Source organism: Dermacentor albipictus, chromosome 9, assembly GCF_038994185.2.
Source record: "Dermacentor albipictus isolate Rhodes 1998 colony chromosome 9, USDA_Dalb.pri_finalv2, whole genome shotgun sequence".
Lineage (NCBI taxonomy): Eukaryota > Metazoa > Arthropoda > Arachnida > Ixodida > Ixodidae > Dermacentor > Dermacentor albipictus.
The window spans coordinates 54620291-54631878 of NC_091829.1; the positions used below are offsets into that span (position 1 = coordinate 54620291).

Sequence of the window (11588 nt, forward strand, 5' to 3'; positions counted from 1 at the left end):
GTGGCGCCGCCTACAGTGCTCGAGCGTAGCAACGGCGTCAACATGCACTCCTCGCCACTCCGTAGACGCTTATCGAGCAAAAATGGCGCTGATGCATGGCGCGCGGGCCCACATGATGCTATTAGGCCAATAGCGACGCGGCGTCGGCGTTGGCCTCGGCCAGAGCGCGCGAGGAGGAGGCGGCGGCATTCTTCAAAGCATGGCACTACTTTACGAAGTTTAAGGGGCTTTAGGGCCGCCCGGAGTAGAGCGCCACCGCGGGAACCTCCCCCCCCGTCCTTCCCTAGCCTCTCCCAGGAGCCTTACACGCGGCGGAAGACGGCGCCCTTCCTCCCCGCCTTCCTCCCTTTCGCGCGCGAGATTGAGCCGAGACCGCCGGCTCACCCTGGCACGCTTTCACTCGCAGAAACAGCATACGGCGCTCTGCGACAATTGTATCGCCCTTAAACTTTATACAGAACATCACGGCGACGGCGACGGTGGAAATGCGCTTGGAGTGTCCAGATAATTGCCGTCGCAATAAAAAAAAATGCTCGCGATAACACGATTCGATTGGCTGCCGTGTGCACAAGGTCGTAGTGACACCGCACAAAATGGCGGCCTGTCGTCATTTTGACTGCCAAGTGCTTGGAAAATACAGCTACCAACATATTTACCGTCACTTACGGTGTTCATTTTTACGGCGCAGCCTTCGGTGTCACTTTCGCAGCAGGAACTGACATACTTTGATGGCTCGTTGTAGGGAGGATACAGGCGATGATACGTGACACACACACAAACACACACACACACACACACACACACACACACACACACACACACACAGACAGATAGAGAGAGAGAGACAATCTTGCGTTATGTACAAAACTTATGTTGCAAATCAGCGCTCGTCCCGTGGCCCTTTTCATCTCTGTGTGTTGTCTGTTCGCGCTGTTACAAAACGCGGTTACAAAACGCACGTGACAAGTGCGTCAGCGTGTGACCTCAGCTTCGCAACCACAGGAAAAGAGCCGCGCTTTTTCCCTCCGGACAGCAATACTGCGCGGAATCCTTACGCGATCTGTCCTAGCGCGCGACGCGCATTCTCGCCTTTCGCCGCTCCAATGAATCGGCCGAAACTGCGATTCCGTGCAATACTGATGTCTCGCCCACGTCCACTTCGTCTCGGAGAACACCACCGAGGCTCTCGATTTCATCTGCGTACGTCACACCACGCGCGACTGAGAACGCTTATTGGTCACCGGGTATAGCCGCATTCCCGTGAAGAGGAAGGCATAAAAAACCGCGTGAGCGACCGGGCTAAAGGATACCCCGGAGCTTTGTTCCGCGCAACAGCATCGCTCACTGACGCAAGCATAGACGTAACACAGCAGAGCTCGCGTGTTCACGTTGTCGCTAATTCCGGGGTGACCTTTAATGAATTACCATGGAGCTGCTTTTATAGAGAGAATAAAACATCGGCACTTCGTTAGCTTGTTTTTGTTTTATCCCCTCGGAGAGGTTGAACTGAGCTTGCCTTTTGGTGCGGTAGCTCTGTTACGATTCGGGAGGAGTTTCGCTTAAACAATTTGTAAGCTCTCTTTGTGCGTCTCTGTAATGCATTATCCTTCGCAATGCTCTTATTTTCTTTCTTTCTTTTTCATCCCACGTCAAAGCAGAAAAGTAGCTGGAGCCTCTACGATGCGGCAACATGTATTACGTGCAGGACAATAATAATAAGAAAAAGAAGACGCCGTGTAATTAATCGTTTCAGGAACCAGGCTCACGGATTCACTATCGACTAATTAGAGTTCTTTGTTTTAAGGTCGCACTCGGCCAGTGAATAGAGGTTGCCATGCGGAGCACTGTCCCAAGATAGATTTCCTTTTTTTTTTAGCCATTGCTGAAGCGGTTTTGTGATATCCTTCATTCCGCATTTTGTTTTTATAGCTACGAATATGGTATTACGGCATCTGCGAGAGTAAAGATTCCCATATACTGCCAGAATTATTAGCCAACAAGAAAATAACTAAATCCTGAGGTTTTACGTGCCAAAACCACGATATGGTTAAGAGGCACGCCGTAGCAAGGGGGCCTCCGGATTAATTTCTACCACCTCGGTGTCCTCAAAGGGCCCCTCACCAGGCCCCATGGAAAATTTCGGTTATACGCTGGAAGTTGTTACGTGCCCCCTGGGGCGCGTTCTGCCGCAAGAATGTTTCAGATTGGTTCATTAACAGCCGAGAAAGAAATAAATACTTCCGTGCCGCGAACCCATGACTTCAGGAGGCGAGGGCCACCTTCAAGAGACACACTCTCTCCACTTGCCCCTTCTAGCCTCCGCAAGAGTTATTCCTTTCCTGCATTCTCGAGGATCGAGGATCGCGTGATGGATACGTCAAGGGCTTCGCCGTCACTTTTTTTCCCCTCGCTTTTTATGCGAAGCATATTACTAGAGCTCAACCCAGCTCCTCAGGCGCGGCGGTGTCGCCTTCAATACCACGTGACACCATGACGTCACGACAGAGGAGAAACGGGGCTCCAACTCGCGCCGTCGCTCGCGGCGTCGTCTTCAAGGCTGACCACGTGGCACCATGACGTCACGACAGAGGAGAAACGGGGCTCCAACTCGCGCCGTCGCTCGCGGCGTCGCGGCGGTATACAAGCAGCTGCGCTTGCCTCTGCTAGACACTCACGAGGTGAGATGCCTCCTGGAGACAGAGCTGCTCGTTGGAATGGGAAGCGAAGGTTGCGGCGTGCTACAGAGACTGTTTCTAGGTGGCTTTGCTACGGCGCAGCGACTACGCGCCCCGCATCGGACGCGGTGACCGTCGAGCAACGCAGCGTTCGGCGCGACAACGAAATGTGCGCCTGAGCCGACGCCGACGACACCGGCTTTTCTGCGACACGAGCTCCTTAACGCTGTCGCGTTAAAATAAAGGCTAGTATGCTTCGCATCCTGGGCTTAACCTTAGCTAAGCCACAGCCAGTTTTTTACTGCGCTGCGCACTTCCGCTGACGGCGTCGCGCGCGAGCGACTGTCTCGTTTCGCGCAGCGCACAATTTTGCGCGTTGTGCACGAGGACACCTGACTAGCGGTGTAAGTCATTGCTACACGGGATTTGATCCCCGCATCGTCTTGGTTAGCAGTGCTACGCCGTAGCCACAAGTCCACCACGGTGGACAACAAGAAACAATCGCTTGCCGATGCGAGCAGTTCAAGACAGCCGTGCCATGTAAACACGTCAAAGAACAGAGTCGCTTCCGAGAAGAAAATCTGCACTCGTGTGGATAGCGACAGACGCTACATACCCCTTAATACACATACCCCTACATACCCGCTTGTCATCGTCTGTTTATGTTAACCCTTAATTCTACTTTGGTGCTTCGGCTGGTCCTCGACAGTGGGCTTCTTACTAAATTCGCATTTTTGGTTTTGCAAGCCTTTTAATTTTATTTTGGCGGGCTTTAAACACCTGCGATACCTTTTGGTGGTGCGGGTTTCCTCACTATTATTGAAGTTCCTTTTGTGTACTCAGGGGCTCTAAAATTTGCCGCAGTGGGGGACTCCAGATTCAGTTTGCCCACCTGGGGCTTTTTCAACCTGCATTTAAATCTAAGAATACGAGTTATTTTTTTTTAATACCAACCCCCCCCCCCCTTTTCGCTCACGGGAATGTGGCCACCGAAGCCGCAATCGCACCCGCGACCTCAAGCTCAACAGCGTAACTCGATAGCCCCTGAGCTACCGCGGCAGCAAAAATATCCGAAAAAAAGAAAAAAAAATTCGACTAACAAGTACTAACGCGCCTGTATTCGAGGGCGTTGCAACGACATTGACTCAGCGGACACGCGTGTGTAAATAAACGCACTTGGCCAGGCCTATACATCTCGGTCGACGTCGTGACAGAAGCGGTGATTGCGACAGCGTAGTAGATTCATTGCAACGCACATTGCCGTATCACCCGACCGCTAGCCACTGCGAATGGCGTGGAAACTTACGGAACGGCTTCCTGGAAAACGCACTGATGTTTACGAGCTGCCTTTGGACTTGTGCTGCGGTACACCTGTGCAGATTAGCACTGACGCAAATGCCGAAACTACCACCCTGTCATTTCAGAAAGAAAGAAAGAAAGAAAGAAAGAAAGAAAGAAAGAAAGAAAGAAAGAAAGAAAGAAAGAAAGAAAGAAAGAAATACGCGGCCGGCAAGGACTGAAATGCATAACTTAAGAGCCTCTGCTTGTTCTTCCTTTCTTTCTTTCTTGTATATTTTGCATGGCCCGCTGTTTCTTCGCTTTCTCCATTAGGATTCCCGCCGTAGCGTCGCCGCAGATGCGTCGGATGTTCCCGACTGTGATTAGAGCGATGACGGAGGATTTTCACCGTTCAAGGGCGAACGCGTATAACCTGTCTGAATTACGTTTCTTTTTATTTGTTGTTGAGAGTTCGAAGAGAATGACATACCATGGCGAGTGACGAGAGTAAAGCTTACGTTTGCTCGTCCGTTACAAAAAAAAATTGACATACACACTAGAACACGCAGGCACACACACCTGCGCGCGCATGCACATGTCCATAAGCAATACGTACGCAAATACATGCGCAATATATATATATATATATATATATATATATATATATATATATATATATATATATATATATATATATGTATATAGCACTCACACAACTACATACATTTACATTAATAAACAAATAGAAGACATGCGTAAAACTATAAGAACTTGAACTGTTTGAAGGATAAGTGCTGGCGCTCCATCTGCCCATCAAGCGTTATGAGGAAGCTTACGCCCAGGAGTTCCAATCTAAATTTCTGAGAATGGAAAAAAATCGTTCCCTTCGGCATCTACTAAACCTAATTTAAAGAGGTTCAACTTTAAATCAACTGCAGGGAACATATTTTATTTTTGTTCAGCCCATCAACATTTTACAAAAGTTGTTGAAATTCGCAAAATTTATTGAAATTGAAGCATCGAGCTTACAATTCTAACAAAACAGAAAGAAAATTCACAGTCACTTAAGTATCCTTACCTATTTTGAATGCGGAAGCAATCATCATCACCTATAAATACTTATTAAGTATTATACTACGTGTTTGCGTTCCGTTCTTCGCGTTCCTTTCTATGCGTTCATGAACCGCCAGACCACCACCATTCAGAACTAATCTCCAAGTAGCTATTACACTTCATATTGCGGTTGCTTCATTATATCCTTCATGATGTGGCACGTGACGTCATACATGCGCATCTCGGAACCAACTTCATTTCCAGTTATAACGTGACCAAGATACACGACGTCATACGTTGTCACGCGTTCTTATCTACCTTAATCCACCTTGCTCTACTTTGTACCACGCTTAATTCACCTTAATGTACTTTAATTCCCTTTACTCCAACTTGAGACGCCTTACTCCAACTCAAGTCGCCCTACTCCACCTCAAGCAGCCCTACCCCACCTCGACTGGTCCTACCCCACCTCGATTGGTCCTACCCCACCTCGATTGGTCCTACCCCACCTCGATTGGTCCTACCCCACCTCGAGTGGCCCTACCCCACCTCGAGTGGCCCTACTCCAACTTGAGTCATCCCACTCCAACTTAAGTCCCCTTGCTCTTACGTCGAACGTGGCTGCGACGTGGTGTGTACAATACCGCACGCCCTACGCACACCTTTAGTCAGCAAGAACCGTGGAGCCACCGTGGCTTATCCAGAAATCCGTAACATTTTTTCAGCGGCTTTACGTTGGAGCTAAGCAAGGAGATTGCTCGGAGACAGTCGCAATGAACAGCCTGCAACGGCGTGTGGCCAAACGTCAGCGATGCGTCATCACTACGAACAGCCATCAAATAGACCTCTAGTGCTCGGGCTCGAAATGCCCTAGAGGATTTTTTTAAAAATCTGATTAATGACAATTTGCAGAAAAGCTATGAATCTTTCAATTAAAATGCTACTACCTACTGTCGATAGAATTGATCTTTTTCTCTTAAATAAAAAAAATATGCAAATCGGTTCAGCCTTTTTCTTGTTAGAGCATTTCTGCGTTTCACAGTTATCTAAATACGGAAACCGGAGTTGGCGGCCCCCGATCGACGTAAACTTCCCTCATAACTGCCTTTTATGGAGCGCCAATAAGCCCGATCGAATAGCAACGTTATTTAGCGGCGCCACGGCGGCGACATACCCAACGCCATTCTGCGTGACCACTAAATTGCCCAACGCGACCTACTCGTGACGTCAGCAGTACGGGAAGGAAGTGACCCCCCGCAAAACTCACTTCGCACATTGGATTCGCGTGAAGTTTTCCTCGCTTTATATTCCGAGTCACGGGTTTTCCTTTCCGCCAAGGTGCTCGGACATACGTACGCATTCGAGGTCGTTACGACGAGCCAAGTCTTCTTTTTTTTTTCTGAGCGCGGTAGCTGCAAAGGAACAATAAGGTAACATGTAGGGGGGGGGATGAGGTGCGGATACTTCGAAAGCTGGGAGGCTTTCACTACAGCGGGCGTCTATATCCTTCGTAAATGTCTGCATAGAAATTACATTGCTTTTATATGGAATTTTCATTTACTCATTAAAGGGGGAAATTGCCATCCACCCAAGTAGCACGAAGTTACAGAGAAGACCCGGACAGTGTTCCTCTTAAAGCAAGCTTCGCAGTTAAAGAAAAAAAAAACTTATCCCGTTCGGGAGATCCAAACAGGAACCAACGTCAAATTTTTAGGGCGGACCCTGCATATCACATTAAAACATGTGGGTTTCTAGTGTCTCTTCGCACCCGCCGTGGTTGCTCAGTGGCTATGGTGTTGGGCTGCTGAGCACGGGGTCGCGGAATCGAATCCCGGCTACGGCGGCCGTATTTCTATGGGGGCGAAATGCGAAAACACCCGTGTGCTTAGATTTAGGTGCACGTTAAAGAACCCCAGGTGGTCAAAATTTCCGGAGTCCTCCACTACGGTGTGCCTCATAATCAGAAAGTGGTTTTGGCACGTAAAACCCCAAATATTATTAGTCTCTTCGCGCTACCGTCAAGTGGATGATAACTTTCCGTTTCGTAAAACTTTCTTTGCCTTGCGAATTTTTCGCAGAACTCACAACTAATTCGTCGTGCGCAGAAAACTGTATTCGGTGGTTACTGCGCGTGCAAGCTATGCGAAACTGATCAGCAGACATAAACAGCAGCAAATAAAGAGACCGTCACAGACGCCACGACAACCGTTTCGTTGTCTTGTGAGAGTGCAACGGCAGCAAGCAACACATTGAAATCACTTATTGCTGAAATGAGACAAAGAAAAATTGGACAACGACGGATAGGAGACCGATGTGATCAGAACGAGTACATAACCAGCTCGCCTAGCTTACGCTTCTTCAAAGCATTTATCGTTTATTGTCGTCATCGGAAACCTGTCGTCTTTATTGAGTATTTGGCGTCTTCAAACACTATTGTGTTGAGATGCTACTGAAAAATAGAACGATTTTTGCAACGGTACCGGCACAGTGAGCTCGCACTCAGAATTCTTCCCCCTACACAAAGTTTCACATAAACTCAAGAGATTTTCAATAACAAGGAATAACTCCATCGCCAGCTCGGTTTCCTGCCTGTTGTCTTCTACCTGGTAAAAGTTTCAGAGCATGTAGTTTTACCGAGTACGCGGAAAATTCGAAGTTTATACTAGCTGACATCATATTACATGGATGCAATTAATATATATTTTGATTTTTTTTTCTTGCCAGCGAGAAACAGCTGTCGGAGCGTTCATTCTGATGCTCGCCTACTTCCAAGCAGTGTTTTTTTTTGTTTTTGTACCCGCTAGCATGTTCACACGTGTATGCGCCTGTATGAGGCCAGCAATACAGAATGAATGAATGAATGAATGAATGAATGAATGAATGTACGACACCCACGGTGGATGGCCCACTGGCTGACTCCACTACTAAGCGCGATGGTTGTGGGTTCGACTACCGGCCGCGGTACCCGCACTCTGACGGCGTAAGAATACAAAAAGCGATCGTGTATTGGCGCTTTGAGTGGTCGTTCAAGAACCCCATGTGGTCAAAATTTATTCGAAGTTCCTCGGCCTTCCCCGCTGTCCCAGCCCGCTATATACTGCATGCTTCAAACCCATCCGCGCAACTTCAAGACGTTATACTGCCCAGTGGAGTGTAATGGAAAAAAAAAAGTTATTTTGCCCCCATTAGCAGGAAACTTACGGAAAACCTGTAAGGGTTTTTCACAGAGACAGCGTCGCAGTTGAAAAAAAAAAATTATCCTGGTACGGAGACCCAACCCGGGTCGAACGCCTTTCCAAGGCGGTCGCTCCATCATCTCCCCTAATAAGGACGCTAGCAGACGACAGAGCAAGGCCAAATTAGTCAACTCAAAGCGCATGGACCATAGGGGCGGCAGTTCTCTCTTTCAGGAAGCTCCTTGCACCTTGCGCTCTTCCGCAGAAATGATTTGCCAAATTTAATTTAACGTGCACTCACTTTAACAGTTATAGCATAGAGAAGACACTGACGCACCGTATTAATTAAACTGTCACACGGAAGGAAAGCGAACGAAGCGTCGCCTTCGCGCATTCCGCGAAAAGGGGGGACAGGCGTGCACGCGTCAAAGTAAAGGAAGGAAAATAAAAAAGAAAGGAGAGAAAGAGAAAGAAAGGAAAGAAGCACTGCGATAATGCGAAAAGTCGCACCACGCCACCTAGCCTGCGCCATCGCCTGCTAGTCCGATTCTGCGAAAGGGTCGAGCTTCATTGACGGTGTACTCTCTTATTTTCCGGCTCCTTACGGGAAACCCGGCTGTCGCGCTTATCTTCATACGTACGCCACTGCGGGGCGTGTGTTCAGCAAGGTGTGAGGCGAATGAGCAGACGACGCGTAAACAATGAACCCAACGGGCGCCGAGCAGACGACCACCGCGCGACACTCCCGAGTGTGCCGCGTTTGCTCGCGCATACCGGGCACTCGAACCATACCTGGTTGCGGTGTTTAAGAATAGCGGACGGTATATATGCGAATGGAAACAGTTACCTGCTTTTGCGAAATTCGCTTATGTGCTTGCTCAGCCAAGTTTCATGGGGCTCACTTAATGGTCACACGCGCCGACACATAGTTTGCGGCGCTGACAAACATTATATATATATATATATATATATATATATATATATATATATATAGTCATATAATGAGAAGCCAACAAACACTGACACCAAGTACAACATAGGGGAAATTGCATGTGCTTAATAAATGAAATAAAGTAATGATAAATTAATGGAAATTAAAGTGGATGAAAAAACAACTTGCCGCAGGTGGGAACCGAACCCACAACCTTCGCATGTCGCGTGCGATGCTCTACCAATTGAGCTACCGCGGCGGCGTTTCTAGTACACATAAATACCCAAGAAAGTGGATGGGGAAACGCCGCCGCGGTAGCTCAATTGGTAGAGCATCGCACGCGACATGCGAAGGTTGTGGGTTCGATTCCCACCTGCGGCAAGTTGTTTTTTCATCCACTTTAATTTCCATTAATTTATCATTACTTTATTTCATTTATTAAGCACATGCAATTTCCCCTATGTTGTACTTGGTGTCAGTGTTTGTTGGCTTCTCATTATATGACTAATAAATATCGGGTCCCTCGGTTAACCCCCTTTCTTCTTGTTTATATATATATATATATATATATATATATATATATATATATATATATATATATATTCATATATAGCGAGTTAGAGAGAGAGAGCGTTTTCGTCAAGAAGGCATTGCGTGGAGCTGGTTCTTTCAACAACAATAAAAGATATAATGTTAAATGAAGTGTGATGGAACAGCCGTGTTAGGCCGCACTGTTATGATTTATGACAATTACAGCTTTATAGTACTGACGGCCCTGCTGCCACATTTTACATGCAATTTCTCGCGCACATTCTTCACCGAAGCGAACCTCGCAGCGCGGCCATTGGCGCGTCCTTGCGTGTCACCGTGCGGAGCTGAATGTTGCCATGGCAACTACAGCACGGAGTCGCAGCTGCCGAACCGAGCGTCGCTATACATGATGTTTCGCTTAACTAGGAACCAAAGCAAGCGTGCACTACAAAGTAGTGAATTCTGGGTTCTAAGGATCTACCTCGGATTGCCACGGTATATAAACATCGAAAGCGGAAACAACAGCGATCGCGATTTACTATACTCAATAACACGCCCGCACAGCTACAGTTCTGAAAGGCGGCCTATTAATAGCAGATAATCACGCAAGATATCAAGTGCTCGACATTGCATTGATGGAGAGTTGCCAGGGACCTAGTATGCGCCTAAGGGTCAAGGGTGCCAGCATTATTTTTCCTCGTTATTTTCTTCTTTTTTTTTTGTTACCTTTAGAGGAACGACGAGTGGCTCGCCAGAGCACACTGTTTCAGGCTTTCCAGCCCCGCAGTTCTACGCTTATCTCTCTTTTTGTCAGCCGGCATCGGCTTATCGTCTCTGCCTCCTATTAGATCAGACGCAAACGGCTAAACTTTCGGTTCTCCTTGGTACTTGGCTCGGCCACAAGTACGACTTTAGGGACCAGGCATCCACACGTAAACAAAATTTCCACTATCAGCTCAACGAGGAATTTTTACCTCGGGAGCTCCGATCTAAATATATAGGACGGAGAAAATTTTTTTCCTCGCCATTCACTAAACCGAATTTGACACAAATTGGGCAAGCTAAGCTAACGTAATCTAACTATAAGTTAGGTTTCTTGCATTTAAAGTCTGTATGTAACGTCTATAGTGACTGTAGGAGGCAGATATTTCTTACGTGGTAAGCTTTCTTTATCTTCAAGAATTCTTGAGAATTGCGGAAATGAAAAAAAAGTAAACACAACAAGTATAAATTTTCACTTCTTTAACGCAATAAAGCAATATCAAAATTCTGTAAAGCACACCTATTAACACAAGGGTAAGAAACTGATTTATTACATACAACTCCCAAACATGCCCCTAATTTGTGAGAGTGATTTTTGGAGAATCATCATAAGCATTTCAACTATTTCACGCAAGCCATCAACTCACATCAAATTTGTCCGCTTTAGACGCTGTAATCGATGCGGTTACCAGCAGAGATACTTGTTTTCGGTGCAGTTTCGAGATTGTAAGCTCCGTATCTGATACATAACCTTCCAATTTTCGGTAGTACTTGTAACCAATTTCGAGGTCCTAAATCAATATTTTGATTCCTATAGTTGCTAAATTTCTTTTCTCTCAAATGCAAAAAATTGCATTTAAACTTCGTGAAATCGTCTCGTTCTCTTCAGTAGCTCTCTCTACTGCTGCACGCGGCATATGAAGACCAGTCTCAAATTAACACTTCCAGAATTGAAATATCTGTTTATTGGCGGATATAGTGATTTGGAAAACTTAACTGCTCGACTTCATCCTTAATTTTTGTTAGCTTAAAGAAAAGGAATTTCGGGTCTAAATAAGTAAAAAGATATCACGCAAGCAATTGTCGCGGTTTTATGTTCTCTTAAACGCAGCAATCAATATTTTTTCAACAAATGGGTTCAATGCATATCCAAGGAGAGCGTTCTCGCACTCCGCTTTCGTA

General features: G+C 46.7%; 1 non-coding gene across 1 annotated transcript; it reads left to right on the forward strand.

The window, feature by feature from the left end:
• Positions 1-9421: 9421 nt before the first annotated feature.
• On the forward strand, positions 9422-9494 carry TRNAS-CGA (transfer RNA serine (anticodon CGA)). Its single transcript has one exon. It is a non-coding gene; the product is annotated as a tRNA-Ser (tRNA).
• Positions 9495-11588: the final 2094 nt, after the last annotated feature.